Genomic DNA, 26998 nt, shown 5'->3' on the forward strand with positions numbered 1-26998 from the left:
TGTAAAATGCTAATTGATCTCTTTAGTGTTTTGAAAACCAGTTGCAAGCAGAATATAAAAATATACCTCTCCAACGAGGAGTTCAACTTTTTGGAATTCTAATATACACTAGTGTACTTCTCTATACCTTTTTGAAAATAGTAATATTTTTGGTTACAGTTTCTGTTCAAAATAAAACCTAAAGTTTTATGGTTTTGCTTTTTAGGTTGAAAAGTTACATTTTAAAGAGTTATGGGAATTTCCCTCCATTTGGAACAGACCATCTTTTTATTCTCGGAGAAATATAAAATATACAATTGTGGAATATTCCATTATGATGGATATTGTTAGTTATGCAGATATAAAGCAAATACCAGCCCTTTACTCTCAGGATGTGTTGACAGTGAGGAAATTCAATAAAGATGCTTTATACGGAAGTGTTAAGAGTTGTGTTAAATAATGGAGATTTGCTGTATTATTTATGCTTTTATGGAGTAAAGTTGGTGGACTTCCCCCCAACCCCTGACACACACACACTCTAAATTTAAATACAGATACTGTATGCTTGAAAATTATGATTTGAGCTAGATAGGATTGCGAGGTAAGACAGGGCTCAGAGAGAAAGACACATCTGATTTTCTTGTCACTTCATCTTAGGGAAAAGATTGTAGCAGAGACTGGAAGACAATCAATTCGGATTGTTTGGGAAAACTGTACTCACGGACATGGGCTTTTATTGTCTGGGCCCTGGTGCCAACTCAGTCCCTAGTCTTTGAGGACATGGTTTCCCTTGAGAAGAATAGCTGTCTGGGAGAAAGGTTAATGTCCTCAGACACGGAGTAGGACACAAAATAGGCCTTGGTTTGGGAAGGGCAACTTCCTCCACGTCTGACGGGGTCTCCGTTGGTCCCGGGTACCGAGGCAAGGAGGTGGCTTGTGACTTCCTGGAAATGGGTTGTTCTGGTCCTAGCAGGTCTGGGCTCCCGGCTTTACAAACAGCCATTTTAGTAACAGTTGTCAGTTACGTTTTGTGTTACATTTTCTTCCATCATCCCTACACTTGGTTTCATAAGTACTGCAGCGAATCAGAGTCTGTCCCATGCTTTGGAAAGAGCAGCCAAGGGAAGAGCAGTCAACAACTCGGCCATGGTGGCAGCAGTTGCTGCCACGGTATGTCTGATCAACAGAATGGCATTCCTTGTGGTGAGACAGAAGTCCCCATGGAATCTGCCAAGGAACTCTTAAAGGCCTGAGAAATGGTAGGAGAATCTGATGGGGGCAAATTTCTGGCAGTGAGGTAAAGGACTCTCACGTAATAGTAATTAGATATAAATATCATCTGCTAGGGTGAGGAATATATGGGTTTTATGTACAAGAAAAGTAATTCATACTGGAGAGCATTAAAGTAACAGAACAAAAATACCAAAACCCTAGAGCACAAGAGTTAGACAGGCTGACTTGGGGCAGGATAGAAGAAAAGACAAAATCTTGCCTTTGAATTACATTGTATCAATGAAGAGGGATGGATTGATGATGTAGATTTGGTCATGGGATCATCAGGGACAAGGCTCAAGATGTGTAATGTGATGTATTGGGGGATGTTGCAATCTAAATCAAGGGTTGGCCAACTTGTTCTGTAAAAGGTCAGATATTTAGGCTTTGCAGGCCAGTCAGTGCGCCACAGTGGCTCAGCTTTGCAGTTGGGGCACAAAAGGAGCCGTAAATGAATGAGTGTAGCTGTGTGCCGATAAAGCTCTATTTCAGGACACTGAAGTTTGAATTTCATATAATTTTTAACGTCACAGACAGTATCCTTTTGTTTTTTCCTAACCGTGTAAAAATGTAAAAATAATTCTTAAGCTGCAGGCTGTATAAAAAATAAGCAGTGGAAGTCAATCAGAGAAAGACAAATACCGTATGTTTTCACTCATATGTGAAATTTAAGAAACAAAACAAACGAGCAAAGGGGAAAAAAAGGAGGGAAAGACGAAACAAGAAACAGATTCTTAACTATAGAGAAGAAACTCATGGTTACCAGAGGTTAGGTGGGTGGATGGGCGGGAGAAAATAGGTGACAGGGATTAAGGAGAGCACTTGTCGTGATGAGCACCGGGTGTTGTATGGAAATGTTGAATCACCATATTGTACACCTGAAACTAACATAACACTATGTTAACTGTATTGGAATTAAAAATTTAAAGATAATAAAATAAGCATAAAATTACTGTAATTTTATGTATAATTGCTAATGGACAAAATGCTTAATCTTCAAATCATAGATGAGAAGACTTAGATTAAAACTTTGATTTTAATAAAATAAAGTATTATATAGACAAGTATAGAAAAATAAGCAGTGGGCCATAGTTTGCTAACTTTTGGTCCAAATTAAAAGTCCTTGATGGGGCAGATATTGTCCCTTAGGGAGCATTTGGGAAACTTTGGGAGGCAGTTTTTGTTTTGTTTTCCAGTTGAAGTCTTTCTAGAGCATTTACATATTTAAATACATGGTATTTTATTTTGAAATATTTTTCTTTTACTAACAAGGTGCTATCAAATTGGAGATGAGTTGACCATTTGAATGGATCAACAGATGCAGAAAATCTTTTAGCATGAGTATTCTGTGCAACAAACAGAACAAAATCTAGGACATTGAAATTATGGGGAAAAGCAATCCTGAGCAATTTCTGGGGAGCTAGGAGAGACCAATGAAAATTCATAGTATAGTACCCATTATTTTAAATTTTAAAACAAGTGAAACATCTTTGTTATTTATCTTTATTTAGTGTGCATTATTTGTACATGCATGTTCACACATACCCAGAAATACCTAGTGAATGAAAGTATAAAGCCTTGTCTAGACTCTTTCCTGACTATGACTTCCAACCTCATCTTTTCTGCAGTGATGGTTTCTCAACTTGCAATTTTACTCCCACAGGGATTTTTTTTTTTTTAATTTTTTTTTCAACGTTTTTTATTTATTTTTGGGACAGAGAGAGACAGAGCATGAACGGGGGAGGGGCAGAGAGAGAGGGAGACACAGAATCGGAGGAAACAGGCTCCAGGCTCCGAGCCATCAGCCCAGAGCCCGACGCGGGGCTCGAACTCACGGACCGCGAGATCGTGACCTGGCCGAAGTCGGACGCTTAACCGACTGCGCCACCCAGGCGCCCTCCCACAGGGATTTTTAAGAACATGACCTTCAAGTATGAGGAGGGAATGACTGGGATTGAAATATTGTTCTTGAAATCAGTACATTTCTGAGTAGCCAAGCTGTTTACAGGTAGCACTCCTCTGCTGGAATCATCTAGAAGACATGCTGACTTCCAGTAGTGTGTATTTCTGTACTGTAATGAAATAAGGGAGACCATTTGGAAAATGTAAGGCCAATAATCATGTTTGTCACAAATTTAGCTGTAGGATATAAAAAGTCATTCCTTTCTAGCTCCTAATGAGCTATTTTCTTTTGGTCATTTATTAGCCTTTCCTGAGACTAAGCCCTCTAGGCAGCTGTCAATCATTATTGTGTAATGACACATAGGGCATCGGTATTTTTGGAAAGAAAATACCTCATTTTTCTCTTTAGTTCTGGTGAAAAGAAGTTTTTTTCTTCTTATATCCAAGGAAATGTATATTTTATATCCATGCATATAAATGGATTACAAAATATGTGTGACCTCATTTGCCTGAGTCTAGCCTCAATTTAGTAAATGTCATGTTCCAATAATATGGATAGCAATCCCAAAGAAGGTTGTAGTGATTCACGATACAACACCTATAACACGACAGACACTATTTCATTATCACCAGTTAATTTTTTTTCAGTAGGAAACAAAACCCAAAAACAAGCCAACCAGCACTAATGAAGAAATATTGCCCCACTGCTCTCTCTTATCAGTTACAATGGAAAGCACTTTGATTAATGAGAAGTGCACAAATATAGCAGGTTAACTGCAGGTTACTAATTCCCGTATTTTTTCAAACTTAGGAAACATGAAACAAACATGGTCTCTCTTTTTAATGAATATTCCTTTCTCTTAAAATTCATTTTTAATTCAGAAGATCTTTTTGGAGATCATGACCCTATCAATAAAGAGTTGTATTAAAAGGACACTTTTGTCGATCCGTAGATTTTATCACCTATCAATAATTATTGCTGGAGCTACCTGCCTCATCTAATTTTTTTTTCTAGTGGGAGAAAAATCCCACTGTTACTTTAAAAGAATGTCCTGATTATGGTTTTCAAGTTAAAAATTGGTCTGTTATTGTTCTTTTGTTTGAATCCAAACCCAAAAGTAGATACTTTTTGATATTAATACACTACTGGAGCAGTGAATATTTCAAAGAAAAATCTAATAGTGGAAAAGTAATACTGTGATCATATAACATCAGTTATGAAAACTATCCTGCATTCAGTAGGTATTAGACTCACCTGGACCCAAAGCATAGACGTACCCACTCTTAAACGATTTGAATTACCAAATCAACAAGACCCCAAATCTCGTTTGGAAAAGAATATGCCAGGCAGCAAGCATGCCATCCACCTTAGAGCCTCCTTGTGGACAACAGTGCTATGTTCAGGACAGGAGACCTTGTGTCATTTTATTTCCTTAATACAAAGGGCTTACAAAGAAAACCAAATGGACAAAGCAACAGAATGAGCACCCCATAAGTTATAACTATCCTCATGAAAACAGAAATCCTTAGTTATAAAAATTCACAATTGAGAGACAACTCTTGGAAATGAGAATTTAAACATAAGATTTACATCCTTTTTAAAATATATTACCTAAAACCACTATGTCTGGCATATAACCATTAACATAGGGGCTGGATCCTTTTTAAAAAGAGAATACTTAATTTGAATATATATTATGTGTAGAGTTATAGGCTCCTATTAAATGTATATCCTACAGGGGTGCGTGGGTGGCTCGGTTGGGCGTCCAACTCTTAATTTCAGCTCAGGACATGATCTTGCAGTTCATGAGATTGAGCCCCGCGTCAGGCTTCGCACTGACGGCATGAAGCCAGCTTGGGATTCTCTCTCTCCCCGCCTCTTTCTCTGCCCCTCAGCCATGCTCTCAAAAGAAATAAATGAACTTAAAAAATATATATATCCTGTAACTAAAGAGATTAAAAATCCATATGGTATATTTCCTTCTGATTCAGGGAAGCAGCGTGGAGTAGAACATGAGCTTTTGCAAGTCAGACAAACTTGAGTTTAGATTCCAGTTCTGCCCTTAGAAGTAGTTTGAGTTTGGATAAATCCTGTAACTTCTCTGAGTCTGCTTCCACATTGGAAAATACTACCTACCTATCTTGTAGTGTTATTTGAAATGTATGTATCTGTCTCATGCAGAGCAAACCTACAAAAATAAGTAGTGCTCATGCTTTTTCCTCTTGCTCTTTTATTTGAATCCAAACCCCAGGTTAGAGTTTTGACGGAACACTGCCAGGTCCTAGGAACTATTTGTGTTTTATGACTTATTTTCAGTAAAATCATTATTTATTAGAAATTAGGCTTTTACAGTATTAGATGTCAAGCCCAGCCTTTCTGTGGGACTAGTAGATTAGCTTGGAGCTAATCTGGAACTTATGTTTTTTTTCTGAAAAATAATTAGTTCCTACTTTATTTTTTCTGGGATGGCTTTATGTGAACTCCACATCTTGGTTATAAATTTTGACTCCTTCTTGACCTTTGAAAAAATTTTTTCTTTCTTCTCCACAAGAACGTTTTCAGAAGTAATGTTTATTAAATGGTATAGTCATACTTTAAATGCAATTGGTTACTAATTTGTTTTTAAGAGATAGAGTATGTAATACTAACATAATCAAAATTTTTAGATATTATCTGGTTTTTAGGTATAATACTATCAACGTAAAATGGAAAGTCATCTTCTAGAACTTTGGAAATGTCCACACATATTTAAATTTTTAAGTTAAAAATGTTATATATATTACATCTATGTTTATAATTTCTAGAATTATCTATTTAGCCCTAAAATGTGTGTTGGCTCTATATACGTTTATCAGTTGCACCACCCCTCACTGAAATAGCAGTTTTTCCTAATAGTCACCATTTATCAATCTTCTAAAATGTCTCCAGAATCAACATACAGCAAATATAACAGATTTCTTTTTTTTAATGTCCCAGGAATGTATTTTTTATTATTTTATTTTATTTTTAATTATTATTTTTAATGTACATCCAAGTTAGTTAACATATAGTGTAATAATGATTTCAAGAATAGAATTTAGTGATTCATCACTTACATATAACACCCAATGCTCATCCCAACAGGTGTCCTCCTTAATGCCTCTTGTCCATTTAGCCCCTCCCCCAGCCCACATCCCTCTAGCAACCCTCAGTTTGTTCTCTGTGCTTAAGAGTGTCTTCAAATATACCAGATTTCTTAACAAACAAAACTTGACATTAAATAAAAAGGATGAAGTGAGTGTGATCAGTAGAATAATGCACCCCCCCCCCAAGACATCCATGTCCTTATCCCTAGAACTTGTGAAAATGTTATTTTATATGGCAAAGGGGGAATTAAGAAAGCAGGTGGAGTTAAGGTTGTTAATTAGCTGACCTTAAAATGAGGAGATTATCCTGGATTATCCAAGTGGGCCCAATGTAATCACAAGGGTGCTTGGGTTGAACTGGGCCTCCGCCCCGCCATTCATATGTTGAAATCCTAATCCCTGTTACCTCAGAATGTGAACCAATTTGGAAATAGGGCCTTTGCAGAGGTAATCGTAAAATGAGTTTGTTAAAGCGGGGCCTAATCGAATATGACTGTGTCCTTTTAAGAGGAGGAAATTTGGACACAGGCAGGTAGAGAGGGAAGACCATGTGAAGACACAGGGGGAACGTGTCATCTACCAGCCAAAGAGAGAGGCCGGGAGCAGATCATTCCCTCTCAGCCCTCAGAGGGAGGATACTGCCAACACCCTTTGTCTTGGGCCTCCAGCCTCCAGAACTGTGAGACGATACATTTCTGTTGGCCAAGCCACCAGTCTGTGGTACTTTGTTGTGACAGCCCCAGCAAACTAAAACGGGTCCTTTACATGTGGAAAAGGGAGGCAAAAGAGTCGTAGAGTGGTTCCGGGTGAGCAAGACTTGACCTGCCACCGCCGACTCTGAAGATGGAAGGGGCCATGGTCCAAGCATGCAGGCGGCACCTAGAAGCTGGAAAAGACAAGGAAGCGGTTTCTTCCTTAGAACCTGCAGCAAGGAGTGAATGCAGCTCCACCTTGACTTTGGGCCAGTGAGATCCATCTTGGGGTTTTTTGTTTTTTGTTTTTTTTGTTTGTTTTTAAAGATTATATTTTTACGTAATCGCTATACCTAATGTGGAGCTCAAACTTACAACCCTGATATCAAGAGTTGCACACTCCACTGACTGGGCCAGCCAGGTACCCGAAACAATGATTTTCTTTTCATTTTTTTTTAAATAAGCTCTAACCCAACATGGGACTTGAACTCACAACCCTGAGACTACATGATGAGACCCATTTTGGAGTTCTGAACTCCAGGCCTAGAAGATATTACATGTGCATAGTTTTAAGCCACTAGGTACAGCTGACCCTTAAACAACATGGGTATGAGCTACATGGGTCCACTTATATGTGGATTTTGGGGGTAAATATAATACAGTACTGTACATGGGTTTCGTTGCCTTATGATTTTCTTACAGCATTTTCCTTTCTCTAGCTTACCTTATTATAAGAATACAGCATATAACATACAAAGAATGTATTCATTGACTGTTTATGTCAGTTGGTAAGGCTTTTGGTCAACAGTAGGCAATTAGTAATCAAGTTTTTTGGGGGGAGGTCAAAAGTTATTTGTGGATTTTTTATTGTGCGGGGATTGGTGCCCCTAAACCCACATTGTTGAAGGGTCAGCTGTACTAATTTGTTACAGCAGCTATAGAAACCCTATACTATGAGTTTAATTTCTCTTAGGTATGAAATGTGATTTCCTTGGGATTCTGTTTGACTTCCTTTTGTTCTGGTTTTATCTCGTGGGTTCAAAGCTTTTGGGCTCCTTTCTCCCTGTCTGCTATTTTAGAGAACATGTAAAACATTTTTAAAGGAACTTGTCATACTTCTCTTCTCCCTTTCTTAAGAATTGCAAACTCTTTTAGGATATTCCCTTGCTCCACATAACAGGAAATGTTTTAGAAATGTGCACCTTTTCTAAAAAGGCTGGAGAAGTCCTTTATAGTGAGACATACAATAGACCCATTTTTTTTTAATGTTTCTCTTCTTCTCTGAAATTACTTCACAATCCTGGGTGTACCTGTTAAGTCACACCACAGATGGCCATTAGTATACTAAGAATTAGGAATTGATTTTACCTGTTTGAGTCCTAATATATTCATTTTGTATCCCCACAAGCCTCCTCTGTAATTCCACAGTTTTTCACAGTAATTTAGCATTATGTAAAGTAACAGTTAATAGAAAATCTTGAGGTAGACTATAACCATGCAAGAAGAGATTTTTTTTTTAACACTCTCTGCTTTGCTTCACTGTTGGAAATGAAATTAGAAAAAGGAATTAGGAAAAATTGTGTGTGTATGTGTGTGTAGCAACATTATAAGTCTCCAAGTAACACTCAGATTTGTCCAGAATGAGGTGTATAACAAATGCTTTAAAAATTATAATTAAGGCATACCTAAATCAGAGATGCTGGTTACTCATTATAGACTGCTTTTACATTAGAAATTAAGAAATAGAAATCTCATTATTTTTGTAACTTATAGCAGCTGCTGTTCTTTAAAAAATATCAAATACTTATGGACGTGACCATTTCTTCAGTGTATATTTAGAGAAAGAAGGCCACATTCATTTTACAAACATTAACTTTTCTGAACGACATAAATGATATACATTATAAAGTCTAAGGAAATGTGAAATGGTCGCAAGAAGGACACGAGGGGAGTAGAAGCCCTTTACTTCTAACTTGGAAACACATCTTCAGTATTCGCAGTGCTTACCACCGATGCCGACTCCCCTAATGATGTTGGTTTAGACTCCTTGCTTCATACCAAATGGCAGAATGTGAGTTTGTTTTTCTGTGGCCTCTGACATTTACACAAGAAATGAATAATATCTAGGATAAGAGAATTCAGGAGGCTAGTTTTAGAACCAAATGGAATTTGAGAATTTAAGTATTACAGATTAACTGATGAAGATCTCACACTAGCCCATATTTATGAGTGGTCAGTATAAGGATCAAATTAGATAATGTATGTAAAATCCATAAGAGGTTTAAAATGGGTGTTGTTGCAAGTAGTGTGTGTGTGTGTGTGTGTGTGTGTGTGTGTGTGTGTGTGTGTTTTGAGTTATAAATGTAACAAGAAAACTCCAGTATTTCTACCCAAAATTTTATATCTAAGGAGTTTTTAATGCTTTAAATATTGAACACATAAATCCTCGAGTCAATTCTGTTCTGTAAGAAGACCACAAGACTTGTAATGTCTGGGGTGTGGCCAAACACTGTGTCATGTTGAAATATGATTTTTACTATGTCAGTAGCTTATAAGGTTGTAGAATCCATGAGTTCCAAGGAAACATTTACCTGGGAAGAGACTCGATTTCCAGGAATCTGTAAACCTATTATAACTACAAGAATTTTTAGATTTGGAAAATATAACATCTCAATTATGTAGACACTAGCCTCATCTTTCTGATACATACATGAGAACCCAATAGTCAGTTTAAAATGAGGAGGGTAGTTCTGAGTTGTCAGGAGAGAGTTCAGAAAATTCTTTGATTACAACTCCTATTTTCACTCACTGGACTCTTTTTACTCCTGGGACTATCACTGGAAATCCATTACTATGCCAGGGCACCTGAAAAAAACTGTAGTGGTCTGGTTTCCCAGCAGATTAGAAGTAGCCAAAACTCCAAGACATGTAATAGGAATTTAAGAACCCACAGGGTCTGGGACCAGTTAATACAGACGCAAACAGTTCTGCAGTCCTGAGTAGGACCCGAGGGAATCTCTTACAGTCCTGCTCAGTAATGGTTATTCATGATGACGTCATTGAGAGAGTCTTTGAAAGCCCTGCAGTGGTCGTGGCAAGGGCGATGCTGACTCAAGGTTAGTGATCATCTACTCTGTGCAAAGCAAAGGTGAATGAAGCACACTTCCTGTTCCTGAGGAGTGTACCATCGATTGATTGGGGTGGCAGACAAATGTGAAAAGATGTGATTTGTAGATAGGGGGTTAAATGCCCTGAAAGCAGAGGCAAAACACTATGGAGGTACATGCATTTCCTAGATAAGAAAATGGGATTTCTGTTCAAGTTAAAACAGTAAAACTAGTGTAGATAGTTTTACTAAAGATCGGAGATGTAAAATGTCAACTCTGGCTTGTGATTTAGAATGACTTATTTCCCAGATATTCCCAAAAGCTTGATCATGTTTTTGTTTCATTGTTTTGTTTTTGCCTAATAGCGAACTAGTTACAAATATAACTTAAGGGAATTTAATTAAACTAATGACAGAGATGGCCATTGTGAGTTGTACCAGAGATTCAGTTGTTCTGAGTCATCCCTGACACCATCTCACTCTGGCGCCTGAGTGTTCTCAACTGCCCTGTACTGTGTAAAGATGAGCTTTTACTACTGGGACTTTCTTTTCCCTCTCTCTCCCTCCCTCCCTCTCTCCCTCCCTCCCTCTCTCCCTTCTTTCCTTCCTTCCTTCCTTCCTTCCTTCCCCCATTCCCCCTTCCTTCTTCCTCCCTCCTTCTTTCCCTCCCTCCCTCCTTCCTTCCTCTCTCCCTCTTTCTGTCTCTCTCTCTCTTTTTCTCCCTTTTAATATTTCATACAGTATAAAGAATCAACCAGGGGAGGGGACTGTCTATCTCATTTCATTTGGGTCATGAAAGTTAGACACTATTGAAGGCCAATTTTTTCCTCTCTAAGCTACCACCAGCTTTGATGTAATAAAAAGCTGTTACTACCATCCAGTGGGATGAATTCCCTGCCTCTTGTTTTAAGTAAGATAAAATAAAATTTTACAGACCTCCTTCATAAATCCACAATAAGTCATTATTCTCTCCCTGACATGTAGCACAAGCCCAGAAAATAAGCATCACATTAAGCCACATGGATACTTAAGATTTATGCTCTTTCAGCCAGAAGAACAAACATAGTGAAAATGTATTAAAACATGGATCTTATTTATCAATTAAAATAACATTAAATGCATTGAAGGAATGCTATGGCTTTATTTTCCTGATGTCTCTTGTTTATCTCGTCTTGGTCTTAGTTCTTATCCTGGAGGAATACTTCCGCGTCCCCATGAATTCGCTACAATAGAAAAGATGATATTACAGCATGCTTGTTACATTATTATCTGATGGACGGGTAGAGTTCCTTGTAGGAGAATTTTCAGGTCCCATAAAAAGTACAGTGCCCAGTAAAGAGATTCCCACCCAGGCTTTCGTAAATAGCTTCCTCAGCGTGCCTGCGGCCTCACTCCATCTCATAGCCACTGTTGCTTACTTTCACCCCAAATGGCTCCTGGGATGTTTTAAGTATGTTCTTTTTTTTTTTTTCTAATCACCCAAGGTGGATTTTAAACCCCCTAAAGAGAAGACCAAATATCTTTTTGTTTTCTCCACAATTCAAGCACAGATCCAAGTATGTTAGGGGAGCACGATAAACACTTGTTAATTAATCATAAAAGGTGCATCTGCTCTCTTTCATTTCTGCCCCTTGGATCATGGAGATGGCAAGAATAAGACATAAAACTTCTCCAGGGCATTTAAATCTTCAAAGTCTCTTGTTTCAAAGGCTTTACCTTCTGTGAAGGTTAGCGAACTATGATTTTGCCCCTAATGCACTTCCATCATTGGCCAAAAGCAATGACATTTTTGAGGAACTCTGAATAAATGTATTATATATGCATATATATAATATAAATATGTATGTTTGAGCAAAGACTATTCTGTGTTACCACGATCACTTAAAATTCTTGCTTCCCTTGCTCTCAGGGCCCCCTTTCTCCTTTTTTTTTTTCATCAGCATTGTGCTTATTGTCGATATGTTTAATTTCCTTATTTTGATTATTTACCATCTGTCTGTCCTAACTAGAATGTAAGCTTCAAGAGGGCTGGGATTTTTGCTTGTTTGTATTTTTCACACTAGGATAGCCCTTGGTGTGCAGTAGGCACCCAATAAGTAACTGTTGAATAAATCAACAAAAGAGGCTGTGCTTATAAGTGGAAAGGATACTGGGCCAGGCGATGTATCATCTATCATGCCTGGCTCTGTCGATAAATAGCACTGATATGTATTTTTAAATTTTTTAAAAATGTTTTTGTTTGTTTTTTTTGAGAGAGGGAGAGAGAGCATGCGTGCGAGTGGGGGAAGGGCAGAGGGAGACAGAGAGTCTGAAGCAGTCTCCAGGCTCTGAGCTGTCAGCACAGAGCCTAACACAGGGCTTGAACTCACAAACCGTGACATCATGACCTGAACTGAAGTTGGAAGCTTAACTGACTGAGCCACCCAGGTACCCCAATAACAGTGATATTTTTAGGTCTGTCTTTCCCATCCATATAATATGAGGAAAGGTATATAAGTTATGGATCCTTAAAATCTCTGCCGTCATTAAAATCATCCATAAACAGAAAATAATTTTTAAGCATTGTTGAACCATGCCCTAGAAAAATTATAAAACATTTCTTCCTAATGTTGGTAGATTTTCTTAAATTTTCTAAAATCTCATTTATTTTTGATGTTTGTGTATTTATTTGGAGAGAGAGAGAGAGAGAGAGAGAGAGAGATAGCATTAGTGAGCAGGGGAGGGGCAGAGAGAGAGGGAAGGAGAATGTCAAGCAGGCTCTACACTGTCAGTGCAGAGCCTGACACAGGACTTGATTTCATAAACCGTGAGATCACCAACTGAGCCCAAATCAAGAGTCAAATGCGCCACACGGGTGCCCCTAAAATTTCATTTTTTAAGTGGTAGTTTTGAGTTACAGTAGGAAAAAAAAAGTCTTTCTTAAAATAAGAGGCCACAGGTCATGGTCCTAGGTCTACCTCAGACTTGCTGTGTGACCTTTGGATTATTCACTTAACCTCTCTGGAGATGAATTTCTTCTGTAAAATGGAGATTAACAGTTAGCAAGGTTGCTGTCAAGTGTTTGCTACCAAGTGAACGTTTGAAAAACAGAACGCTCTGTGCAACTGTAAATTAATATTGTAATTATTATTATTGTAGGTCTGAGGATAATCTTGGACAGGCATCTCAAACCATCTGTGCTGATAGGCTGGCTGGTTTTATTTTCTAATCTGCTATATTCTGAGGTTTTTATAGAGCACAATCAAAAGTGACTTGATAGAAAAATGAAATAAAAAATACACAAGCCCAAATTTAAAATTTAGAATTTATTTTTAGATATAATAGACAAAATATTTCTCTGCCAAATTGCTATAACTTGAGCACTTACTCCCAATTTCTGGGAGTTTGCTGGTTATGGAACACTAGCTGACACCCAGGTGGCCTCACATGGTTCTTCTTATTTGATTACTGTCATCAGTGAGTGACTGAGCAGAGAGGTGTATGTAAAGAAATGACTATTTTCTGTTCTTAGTTCCAAGGTTGTTAGGTTTTCTTTTATGTATCTATCTCAAGAGGTTAAGTGACCTAAAGAGATGGTAAAACTCATAAACAAATTTATAAAAAAGGAGAGCGCAGATAGAAACCAAAAAAAAAAAAAAAAAGCACTGTACCATCTTCTAGGAAGACAATGTTCTCCTTTGTTTGAAAATTTCATTCAAGTGCACAGCACTGATAATGCCGGAGTCTGTTCAGTCTGGTGTAGGGGATGCCCTCGAGTGCACGCGTTTACCTTCCTCCCCTCAGCTCCTTCTCCAAGCTTCTGTTACTGCCTTGAAGCATGCTTCCAGCCGAGGAGAAAGGTAACCAGGAAGCAACGGCAACAAGTGAGTGGAGCTTGCTTTTGCGAACTAATTGAAATACTTATAGTCGCCACACAGGGCTTGTTAGAAACGTCCAGAGAAAGAAAGAGTCTGTCCGAATGATAAATTAATTGTCCACCTTACTGATACAGTGCCAAAGACACAGACTGAGATTTATCATGCACACTTGCTGGAAAATTCTGAGGCATAAATTACGGTAGCTTCGACATTGCTAACACGAGTGTGGCAAACACGATATGATTTCTACAAATTGCAACTGACACAAGAGAAAGTTTTGAGTGTAGAAAAGCATTCGCGGCTTTGGTGGCAACTTAAGGAAATGGTCTCCCACCATTTCTTTCTCTGCACCCAGCCCTGGGGCAAGTGGGATTGGATTGGAAACGTGTTGGATCCTTTTCCCTGGCTGTGCTTTGGAGCTCTGCTCCTTCCCCCCTGGAATGTGTCCACCTTAGTTACCAGGTAAATTCTCATTCATTCTTCCAATGTCATCTCCCTTCTGGAGGCAGACTCAGTGCCTCCGGGCAGAGCTTGCAGGGCACCTGTCCCCACAGTGCTTGGCACAGCCTAGCTGCTCAGTAAATCTGAGTCCTCTGCTCTCCACACCCTCTGCCTAGTATGCCTTCACCACATACTTACCGCTGGGGGTGGTGGGGGCTTGTGTTCTGTTCAAGAGACTGAGCACCTCTGGGGCAAGGGTGATTTCTTTCATTTTACATAACTCCATAAATGTTAGTGAATAAGGGCATTCATACCCACACGTACATACATATATACATGCCAGGCTGGGTTGTTTTCTTTTTTCTTCTGTCCAACAATCTATTTTCATCACTTTTGGGGAACAGGTTTAGTTGTCAAGGCCTGAGCCATATCCCTCCCTTTTGCCCATTAAATGGTTTGGGGTATCTTTTCCGAAAGTGTTGCCTATGGGTCACCTGCACCAAGATCACCTGGGGAGCTTGTTGAATGCAGGTTCCGAGTTCCCCCTCCCACCTATCAAATGTGGAGTCTTGGTTCAGCACTCCTTTTACTTCCAGTTAGTTCCATGCTCCCACCCTCATTCAGTAAAGGTAAGGTGAAAGAAGAAATGATTGCATTTTCAGTAAACTCTCTAGTGACTCCGGCACCCCCTAAAATTTGAACAGCTGCTCTTTCTCTGAGAGGTTGCTAGCATTTATTCTGTAATCTCCTGAAAGACTTGATCTCCTTCAAGGGATAGCTGCCCTGTCTGTTGTCACTCTGTACACAGGGATGGACCCAGGCCCCGTGCTAATCCAGGGACATCGACCGGGCAGCCTGGCACTTACCCCAGAGTCAGGCTGCCGGCAGAATAGCTGTAATGACAGAAGGGGTGTGATCGCCAGGGACTGGAACCCACTGCCAGAAAGATCCGTTTTAGTTCATCTGTGGGGAATAGCCTTCGTTATCACACATTTCGCTGCTCTGCTTGGGGTATCCAAATGTTCTTGTCTCCTTAGGAAAAAAAAAAAACCCAGGATGGGACGATTTGGTGATATATATCTATTTTTTAATGTACCATGCCTCAGGCTTCTCAAGAAGAACATAGTTTCAGCACTATTTTTACTTTCACTTCAGATAATCTGTGCTCCCCACCCTTATTCAGTGAAGCTAGAGTGAAAAAAAAATGAGTTCTTAGAAGATTGGCCTTGAAAAGGTTCTCATTTATGCCCATGAGGGAAAGGGAAAAAGATTTCTAAGCTGGGTGCATTTTTTTTCTTTTTTCCTTCTTTCTTTTTCGTTTCTTTTCTTTTTTTCCTACTCTCCTAGCTTTTTGTCCCTGCAGCAGGACAAATGAATGTAAAGGAAAAATCTACGTCAAAAAAAAATCTTTAGAAGCTTTGAGAATAATAAATGTTGAATCTCCGGGATAAGGAAAATTGAGTCCCTCTGTAATGCTCTGCAAAAATGTATTCTAGAGGATGCAAAAAGAGATGGAATAGGAAAGTCACGTTAAAGTCATTTACTTATCTACCAAGTTTTGAAGCAGGGATAAAAATCAGACAGTCAAAAATACCTGTATTCGAAGATTTGGAGATTTCTCTGATAGTAGAGTGTGAAAATTGAATGTCTTGATTGTTTACTTTATAATGGATCTAGAGATGTTTGTGAGAAATTGTTTAAAAAATATGCTCTTGGACTTTAAGAAAGAAAAGGGTGCAGGATCAATTTTGAATAGTGGTTCCCAGAACACAGAAAGAGTCACTCAGAAAATGTGAAAATACTGTTCATGGCCCAAATGTTTAGAATAATAAATAATTAAGAATGTTTAGAAATATTAAGATTAAAATAATTAAAAGGCTTCTATATGATAGGGGAACCAAAAGTCCAATGCATATATCAGACAATTGGAAATCATTTCCTCGAGCCAACACATTTTATGACCAAGAAAATCATGCTTATAAAAGCCAACTAAGCAATATGGAAATTTAAGAAAACATGAAATATAATTAAAAAATTCAAATTGAATCAAGCACCATTTTGCTATTCATTTCAGAGTCAAAGACAAGTGAGTGAGAACGCAGTGCAGAAAAGGGTTGAAAATTCGGGATAGGTCAGGAAGTCCATTGATCCATTCATTAAGTCAGAAGAAGACTCTTAACTCAGCACCTGCCCTGTGCCAAGTGCTGTTCAAGGCACTGAATGTAGCAGAGAGAAGAGAGGGAAAACCTCATTATTACGAGGTTATATTCTAATGGGTGTAGACAATAAGGGCATAAAGAGAAACAATAAAACATTTCAAATATCAAGACATGCTGTGAAGAAAATAAACCCATTACAACAAACATGAAACAAAATAAAAGATGGGGAGGGACTGGAATTGTGTTTTCAAGAGCGTCAGATAAAGCAGCCCACAGGAGTTAACATTTGTTCAGAGGGCTGAATGATGTGAAGGCATGACCCATGCAGCCATTTGGAGAAAAGAAGTTCAGCAAAGGGAACCATAAGTGCTAAGATCAAGAGACGGGAAGGAAGAAGAGGTGTTGGAGGGACAGACAGGCTAGGATGGCTGGAGCATGGCGCATGGAGGGAAAAGATTAGGAAATGAAGTAAAAAAATCACAACACTTGATTTCCTTGTGTTGCAGTCACGTTGTGATACTGTCTTGAACAAGGAGATGATGACTACCGCGTGTGGATCCTGGGGAAATGATTGTTTTTCTGATTAAAAGTCACAGACTCTGTTGGCATGCAGTGTTTTCATCCTTCCCTTGTTTCTCTTCCTGCCTGCCTGGAATACAGATGCAGCGCCTGGAGATAGAGCAGCCGTTTTGCAACTATATGCAAGAGCCACATATTAAGGATGGCACAGCAGGGAGCCAGGGAGAATTTGGTTCCTTAATGACCCTGTCGAGTAGCTATACCAGCCCTGCATTGCCAATCTCTAGACTTGTCGTTACACGAGGAAAAAATGAATCTCTTGCTTGGGTAAGGGTAAAGTGCTTACATCTCCTGCTCGTTGAACTGTTACAGTGTTTAAGCCATGATAGCTGGGTTCCCAAGACATGCAGCTCAAAGTGTAAGTGGTCAGGGGCCAGGTCAAGCAGGGTTTATTATCACAGTAAAGAATTTCGCACTTTATTCTAACTGCAATAGAAAATCTTTAGCCGCAGGTTTTAAGCAAAAGAGTGGTACCATCTAGTTTGTTCTTGGAGACTGTTCTGTCTGTTGTATGTAAATTACATAGCAGAGAGGCAAGATGGAAGCAGGGGGAACAGTTAGAAGGCTGTTGCAAGAGATGATGTTGTTCCTCCTATTTGTGTTACAAGTATTTTGGTATAGTTATGCCTTCAAAGGTTAGATGTTGTCATCGTATTACTAGCCAGGCTGTTTGACAAGTTCCCAGCATCTGAGAATACAGGATTAGGGGCTACTCTTTGTAGCGCAGACTTCAAGGACTGACTCGTCAGCAGTACATGGGTACTTGGGTGTCTCCTTTTAGCTTCCAGATGTTGAAACGACGAGAGTTAATTAGTGGTTATGTACTCTGTCTCCCTGCCTGATCGAGCTTCTCCTCACCGTAGTGAAGTCTCCCTCCACCTTATTTGTTTCTCTTTTTTTGCTTCCCTTGCTAGGGATCATTAAAACATTAGCCAGAGCTGTCCGCCAAACTAATTGAAGGCCACCGGCCTTAAGGATCATCCTAATGAAAAACGCAGGACTTAGAAAATTGATCAAATTGGGTTTCTTAACTGCCTGTGAATTGCTGTTAGCTTGGGAATTAAAATAAGGACCAAAATAAAAGGATACAACCCAGATTATTGATTAGAACATTGTTTTCCCTACCTAGGTTTCAGAGGAAAGTATTTTCCTAAGAGATAATATGATTTTCATTTTAATATTCTATAATAGGTCAGTAGAAGTCAGATTTTGTTGAAATAATATTTTACTTATAAACACCTAATTACAAATACCTGATTTCAAGTTTAAGGAAATATAATCTATGTGAGAGAAACATTAAAAAAAATAAGTAAAACACATAGGTGGAATAATGCTATGTAGTGCCCTAAAAATGTCTTAGAAGGAGGAAAGATGGATTGTAGACACCTGCTACACATTGTGGAGATCCAAGAAATAAGTGACAGCTCCAAAAGAATTCATTTTAATTATCAATGAGAACTATATTTTCAACGGGTTTGAGAAGCCATAAGTGTTTCCTTCGAAACTTCTTTGTAGCATTGCAGGATGTGAACGCTGGGGAATTGGAGTTCAAGGCTGTCCCTGTGGACTTTGAGAGCTGAGGCCACTCCTCCCACACACACCCCTTCCCGGGGCATCCCAGGGCAAAGAGCTGTTTCTGGAGTGAATGAGAAAATGCACGCAGAGGGTATGGAGGGCCAGTGGTGCCAGGGCTGGTTAGCAGGGAGCCTGGACTCGGCCCCTCTTTTCTGCTTTCGGTCTAGAACAGTAAAACCTGGAATTGTGAGCAACTGGTTCTGCTAGAGTTCTGCAAGATGAGCAAACATTCTAATAAATTTTAACTTGATAAGCAAGTGATGTCTTGCAATACGAGTAGTACGTGACACAGAATGTCACTTGATCACAACTGAGCCAATGGTTCTTCTCGCTCGCTCTCTCTCTCTCTCTCTCTCCCTTGATGCAGGATTGTGGGTGATCATCTCCCATGCTCAGGCTGCGGTGTTTGGCAGAAATCAGTGATTTTTCGGAACGTTGGGAGGTGCCCACAACTGGCACTAGTATATTTTTTGTCACTTCGAAGCACCTATGGACAGTCCTTTGCTTTTCCATAGAAGCTTTAGGAATGCTTTGCTTCATTCTAGGTCAGGCTGCCTGCAGATACAGACCCGTTCCTCTGCTGCCTTATTGCCAGTTACGTTAAATACAGTAAATGGCAAGAGTTTATTAATACTGCACTATAGTCAACATTCACGTGGATGTATATAATGGCCCCCATGCAGAAAAAGGTTGACAAAAAAGGCAGTAAGAAGAAGGGGATGATTATGGTGAAGTTAGGGAAATCGAGGAATACAAGTGAGGTATGTGAGTGGCCAAAATTGCAAGATTTTATAAGGAGTGTGTGTCTGCATCTCGTCTGCAGAGGAAGAGGAGAAAAAGGCACGGGAATCCCTCACTTCACATGAGATTAGGGAGATGTGTGAAATGTGGGAAACAGTGCGAACTTTTGTAGAAAAGCACCACCCGAATAAGGCAAGCGATGAATCTGTTTAACAATAATGACATGTCACATTTCCGCGAAATCCTCAAAAGGAAGCAAAAACAAGTGTCGTTGGATAGGCTCCTTGTTAAAGTTGCACGAAAAGAAAAAAATTCCACTGACCCAACAGACAGCAGTGATTCTGATAGTGATAGTGGATAGTTAGTCCTATCCAATAACCCTCCTCTCTCTTGTCTCCCTTACACCAACCACAAAGGTTTTCAAGGCTACATGCAGGTTAATTTATTGTTTTTTATATTTTATATTTTATTTATTTTCTATTAATTACAGTACTGTAATCATTTTTATGTGAATATTCTTGGGTTGTGGAACGAATCATCTGAGTTTCCATTATTACTTCTGGGGAAATTCTCTTTGATATACAAATGCTTTGGATTACAAGCATGTTTTCAGAATGAATTATGTTTGCAAACCAAGGTTTTACTGTATGACTCTTTTCTCTCTTTCCGTCAGTCTTATGCTGTGACCTTTATCTGACTTTTAGCTACATTAATTTATGGGGCTTTTGTCCAATTTTTGGCCCAAATATATTCATATTTCTGTACATAAATTCCACTAGAACAGACTTCCACATAAATCTTTATTTTATCTTAATTTTATGTGGGTTTGGGAGTGTGACATTATCTTCTTCATTTTTTAAGCATCCATACTTATTTTTGTCTTTACTTTTTTTTTTTTTTTTTTTTTACAAAATCTGGGCACCATGTTCTGTCAGGATTTTACCAGGATTTTGTTGGCCCAGTTGCCATAGATGAATGGCAAGTACTAGTTAGTGACCACCATGAGCTGGAGGCTTCCTTCAAGGTGACATTTTCAGAAGAAAAAAAAAAGTAATATAAGATTGCTATATGTGTTCTTTCCTTTTGTTTGAATCTGAAAAGCTAGCTTCAAGTCACTGTTAGTCTGTTATGTATGAGGCAGATTTTTTCTGGACCTCTGGAGTCCTTATGTAACAGTAAGGAAGATACTATATCCAAATTTTATAAATTCATTTATAAATGAATTCTGCTTATATTTATATAAATCCAAATTTTATAAATTCATTTATAAATTAATTCTCCTCATATTTATCTAACATATACATACATTGTATTTCTACTTATATTGTGTTTTCTTCTTTTTTTTTGGAAAAGATGTGTTGGTTCATTTATTGAATGCTGAAAAGAGTAAGATGATTTGAACTTAAGATATTTTATTTCTCATGTTAGCATCATGAATGAAATGGAGTGATATGGTCTGAAATTAGATAAAATTTAGTTAACATGTTCACAGATTTTTAAATATTAGTTCATTCTTAATCTGGAGGACTTTCTCTAGTGACAGTGTAGATGTGACCTTCCATGGACAGAGTTCCATCCACCCTGATGAGCTCTGGAGAGTCCCAGTTAATGCCTGTGTGTCAGCATAATTTTTTACAGCATTCCATTTCACTCTGAAAAGTATCCTCGTTTGGATGAGAAGTTATATACCTACCCTATTTACCTGCAGCATTTTTATCATATCAACTAATGCTTAGGTGACTCAGACCTAGGATAAGATAGCCCAAAGCATGCCAGAATGAAAAACTGAAGGTCTTGATAAGCTGAATAGATAAAATAGAAGAGATAAAATGTATTAGAATTTAATGGGGTGTGGTGGGGAGGAAATTACCTTTAGATCCCCAAAAGTAATTGTCTAAGTACAATATGAAGGGAGTTGAGCTTAAAAGCTGTTCATTCAAAGAAGACCTGGGGATTTTAATTAGCCAGAGGCTTGCATGCTGTTTGGCAAGAGTGTGATGTGGCTAATCACACAGCAAGGAAGGTAGTGGTTCTATTGTCGGAATAGTGCTGGACCCACACTGTCCAATAGAACTGTCTGTGGTGATGGAAATGTTCCATATCTGTGCTGTCCAGTATGGCAGTTACTAGCCACATGTGGCTGTGGATAGCACTGGAACTGTAACTAGTGAGCCTGAGGAACTGAAGGTTCAATTTCGTTTAACTTTCACTAATGTGAGTTTAAAATTAAATGGCCACATGTGGCTGGTGGCTACAGTACTGGACAGTGTAGGTTAAGATCAAGAGAGATCTCAGTGGGGGGTGGGGTTGGCAAACTGGGGAATGGCAGTCGAAGGGTATTTGATAGGTTGTGTGCCTGCGAGGGACCATTTCGGTCAACAGTGCAGAATTTTAATGAACATTAAACTGAGCGCAGAGCACTGGGGTAGACACTATAGGGTATTCAAAAGCAAGTGGGGCTGTCCGTGCAGTTACAGATCTTATAATGTCTTATTGAGACCAACGGGAGCACAAGTAGATAAGTCATTAGTGTTGGTATTGCAACATGAAGTCCCTTTTTTTTTTTTATTTTTTTTATTTTTGGGACAGAGAGAGACAGAGCATGAACGGGGGAGGGTCAGAGAGAGAGGGAGACACAGAATCAGAAACAGGCTCCAGGCTCCGAGCCATCAGCCCAGAGCCTGACGCGGGGCTCGAACTCACAGACCGCGAGATCGTGACCTGGCTGAAGTCAGACGCTTAACCGACTGCGCCACCCAGGCGCCCCATGAAGTCCCTTTTGTGGGAATCTAGGGGATGGAGAAGTGAATACCAGCCTATGGATCTGAGAAGGTTTTGTGGAGGGAGTGGTGGGCTTTGAAGAGTATGTCAGGCTTGGAGAGATAGAGATTAGCATCAAGATGAGAAAAGGCCCAGGGTCAGGAAAGAGTAAGACTGGAGAGAAGAATGTGTACCAGTGGGAGGGAAAGCTTGTGTGGAAGCAAATGGTGGAGAAGCTAGCGCCTCTCTAAAAACTTCGGGCTTTGTTCTCTGGACAATTAAATGAATATTTCTAAGTTGGAAACGGATGTATCGCACCCTTCTTTTGTAGGGGCACAGACCATGGAGGTGACTGGAAGCGAGGGGCAGCTGTTAGTAGGGTCACCATGAAGTGAAAACATGAGCAGCAGATGTGGGTGACCAGATTGCAGGCTGACTGGGAGACGACACTGCCCTTTGTCCATTTGAAGCATCGTTGTAACTAAAGGGATGAGGGTTATTCCATGTAACACGAGACGAGCAAAGGTTGTGCTATATGAAGGCAGATTTTGGATCAATCGACTGAGTAAATTTCTTCTTTTTTAAAATATTTATTTTTTGAGAGAGCACAAGTGGAGGAGGGGCAGAGAGCGGGGACAGAGGATCTGCAGCAGGCTGTGTGCTGACAGGCTGACAGCAGCAAGCCTGATGTGGGGCTCGGGCTCACAAACCTCGAGATCGTGACCGGAGCTGAAGTCAGACGCTCCACCGACTGAGCCACCCAGGTGCCCAAAGTGAGTAAATTTCTTACCACGAGAGCTTTTGAATGGAACAGATACCTTGTAAAATGGCCAGGAAGCCCTCACCCACATAAAGGTTTTGTGCTGGGATTAGAGGGAAGCATCCAGCTGCCTTCCGGATTTTGAAATTTCAAGGACTGGTCAAAATAAAGCAAGAGAGGAGCTGGAGTTGCTAACTTTTAGTTTTGCCAGGTGAGAATATTAACTCTTCCCCCAGACACGGTCATCTCATATTCATACCATTTTAGGTAATAAATTTCATCACCACACTCCCTGCTCCCCAAATAGGAAGACGATAATTTAAAAATAAAGAATGGCCCATTCCCAAGGAAAGACAGTGGCCACCCTGATTTGGCTCTCTTGCTCATCTCCCCTGTGATGTGTGCTTTGCATCTCTGAAAACTTTGGCCTCCCTGTAGCCTGGCCAGTGCTTAATAAGCAATGATATTTAAGTTGAAATAACAGTTAGTGTTTGTTTAAGTCTGATAGGCAGCTAATGTGGTCCAGCAGCCAACGTAATTATTATTTCTCAAATTTAGGTTGGGAAAATCACCATTGTTGCAACAGTATTATGATAAGCCCCCAGGAATTTGACAGAACAGTTACAGAAATGAGATGGTGGTCCAGGTACAGAATGATGTAATAATTAGTACAACAAATGTCATTTTTAAAGCCTCCAGAAATAGACAAAAGAGAGAAATCCCAGCCACAAATAGTTATCACAGAGGGCAAAACTTTCCCCTTCTTTGTTATCATAAGTCGTGAAGCCTCGTTGATGCATATTTTATCACAGCACTCTTGCCATATGTGATCTGAAGTTTCCGAGCACATCCCCAGGGACCACGGTTACTGATAGAGATAATCAAGAATTCCTTTTATGCTCCTCTCAACACCGCCACGGCTCAGATTGAAATTAGCATCTTTTACAATGAAATACCAGTTGCTGTCACAAACAGACATGACAGCTGGGGAGAGAGGCCTGTTTATCCAGTTATACTCATCACGTCTTCAGTTCATTATGGTTTATTAAGATGTGTACTGTAAGCTCCTGAATGGCGAGACATGGAGTTTTTGCACAATGATTGTCATTTGAGTAGAGGCATCGAGAAGCTGTTCTTAAATAGGGCTGTGAGGGGTGATAAAGGTCAAAGATCAAAAAATCATCATAAAAAGGCATCTGCTCTAACTGTAATTACTTATTCTCTCCAAACATGTCTTTCTAAGATGGTATTTTCTCACTCTTGTAGTGTGAGATATTACTTTCCAGTGCAAAACCATTTGAGAGGAACTTGGTAACCGGTACTCAGCTTGCATTAAGTACCTACTATGTTGCAGGAACTGTGTTAGATGCTTCTATGTGTTCTCTCATGATACATAGTGATGACGTCAATCTCATGACATGGGTAGTAGGAATATATTTTAAAGAAAGATGTCAAGTTACTTGACCAAAGTCACACAGCTTATACATAGATTTGAGAATTCTAAACCTGCTGCTTTAAACAATTTTTAAAAAAATATTTATTTTTGAGAGGGAGAGAGAGGCAGAGAGAGACAGAGACAGAATGTGAAGCGTGCTTCAGGCTCCAGGCTCTGTGCTGACGGCACAGGGCTTGAACCCACAAACTGTGAGATCGTGACCTGAGCTGAAGTCAGACACTTTACTGACTGAGTCACACAGGCGTCCCACAAACCTTCTGCTTTTTAAACTATCCTGTACCACTGAAAAAACTGTTGTGTGTGTGTGTTTTGAAACAGTCATTTTTATTGGCGATAGGTAGTAAAGAGGACTGTAGTCCCTATCTTCTTCTGATAGTATTTGTAGTTACCATTTATTGTGTTTCCTATGTGTTAGGGAAGGTGCACAATGTTTTATCAAATATAATGTGTATATTGTAACAAATATATAAACAAATATCAAATGTTTAATCAAATATAATTCCTTTGAGATTGGCATTATTACTCCCACTTTTCAGATGAGTGAACTTGCTCAGAGAGATGAAGTTAAATTGTCCAGGAATTTAAGTAAATATCACTGGCTCAGAAAGAGTCAGGAATAGTGATCGAAAACCAACCAGACTCCACTGTCTGTGGCTTAAACCCCCAGCCAGTGCTCCTGGAGCTCATCAGATAGGAGGAGCGACACCCACATTCCCAGAAAGTGGAGTGGGTTATATATGATCCTGGGACCAGCAGCAACCATACTCAGGCTGTCTGGTTCCGGAGATAGTGCACTTGACCATTATACAGCACTGCTGTGTTGTATCTCCTGAGATTTGTTAAGGGGTTTGCATTTCACGTTACAGATAGAGTGAAATTCCTGACAATTATTTGGTGTTCTCCCACCCCCTTTCCCCATCCCCAGTGCCACCAAACTAGGTGAGTTTATCGAAGCACCAAGATGCTTCCCAGTAGTAAAGAAAAAGTTGGGAGCTGTGTTCACGTGCTGAAGAGTCCCATTTCTTTTTCCTGGGCATGTAGGAAGAGTACATTTCTCAGTCTCCCTGCTGATAACTTGGAGTCAAATGGTAGGGTTCTGGTTGGTGAAAGGCAGTTGAAAGTGACATACACCACTTCATTACTAACTATAAAACACTCTGAAAGACCCTCCCTCTGCACTTTCTGCCTTTCCTCCTCCGTTGACTTGAAGCAAAGATTTCTGCCCTTCGGTGAAGTAGAACCAAGAGATGGAAGCAGTCTGTAAATTTTGTAGTCATTTCTTGGAGGAGAAGCACTCAGACCGACCGCCTGATAGGAAGCTGAACTGTGATGTGAAATAGACTACCGTCGTGTTAAACCACTGACATTTGGTGTTTTTGTTATAGTCGCTAGAAGGTAGTGTGCCCTAGGTACTGCAGACAGTAATAGTTCTGAGCCCTCATGGTGCACCCTTTCTCTTTCCAACACATAACACGGTCAGACATCCACTTATGGTTCCTTTTCATTGAGGAAGGAATCTTGCTTGGACTCCCCTTCTCAACTGGAGACTCTGGGAGTCTAGTCCTAGAACCGGAGGGATTATTGAAGGGAATTCAGCCTTGGTAGAAAGTCAAGTGCCTTCCTGGAAGAAACTGAAGGTTTGGAGACCAGCAGTAATTTCATGCTGGGAATTTTAACAGAAATGACAGTGGCTAGAACATAAAGCCAGTAGACTAGAGAGAAAAACCTAGATTCTTCGGTATTTCTTAAGACTAGACAGAAATAGACATTGGTAAATGGCATGAAATGCAGTGGGCATCTGATCAGTACAGAGGCACTGTGGGGGGTTGTGGGGGATGTGGGCGGGTGGCATGGGGCCCTAGAATCCAGTTTCAGGTTAGGCAACTACTGTGTGGCCGCTGTGAGTTACTTCTACTCAGTGGGTTCAAACAGTATTCAGGGGTCCCTTAATGCTTGAGTCAATCTAAATGTGACAGATACATTAATAAGTTGTATTGGTTGAAACATCACTGTTATGGTACAAATGTATATATTCTCCTCAAATTCACATGTGGAAGCCCTAACTCCCCCTCTCCCAGTGTGGCTATATTTGGAATAAGGAAGTAATGAAGGTTAAATGAGGTCATAGGGTGGGGACCTGATCTGATAGGTCTAATGTTCTTAGAAGAGACACCAGAACTCGCTCTCTCTCTCCCTCCCCCCAGCCACACGTGCACAAAGAAGAGATCACATGAGCACACAGTGAGAAGGTGGCCATCTCAATCCGAGGAAGGAGCTCTCCCTAAACACTGACTCTGCTGGCAGCTTGATCTTGTACTCCCAGCCTTCAGAACTAGGAGAAAATACATTTCTGTTGTTTGAGCCACCCCGTCTGCGCTGTTTTGTTGTGGAACCCCTATAGACTAATACTCCACCTTTGGCTCTGATTCTCTAGTCATCCATTTAAATCTTCAATTTATGTTAGTTTATAGAGATAGGTGCCAAATTACATTGTAGCAAGCTACAATGTGATATTGACCAAAACATCCAATTTTAATATGGTTTATTCTCTCTCTTTTTTAAATTGTTAAATGTTTTATTTATTTTTGAGCGA

This window comes from Panthera uncia (assembly GCF_023721935.1).
Source record: "Panthera uncia isolate 11264 chromosome D3 unlocalized genomic scaffold, Puncia_PCG_1.0 HiC_scaffold_8, whole genome shotgun sequence".
Classification (NCBI taxonomy): Eukaryota; Metazoa; Chordata; class Mammalia; order Carnivora; family Felidae; genus Panthera; species Panthera uncia.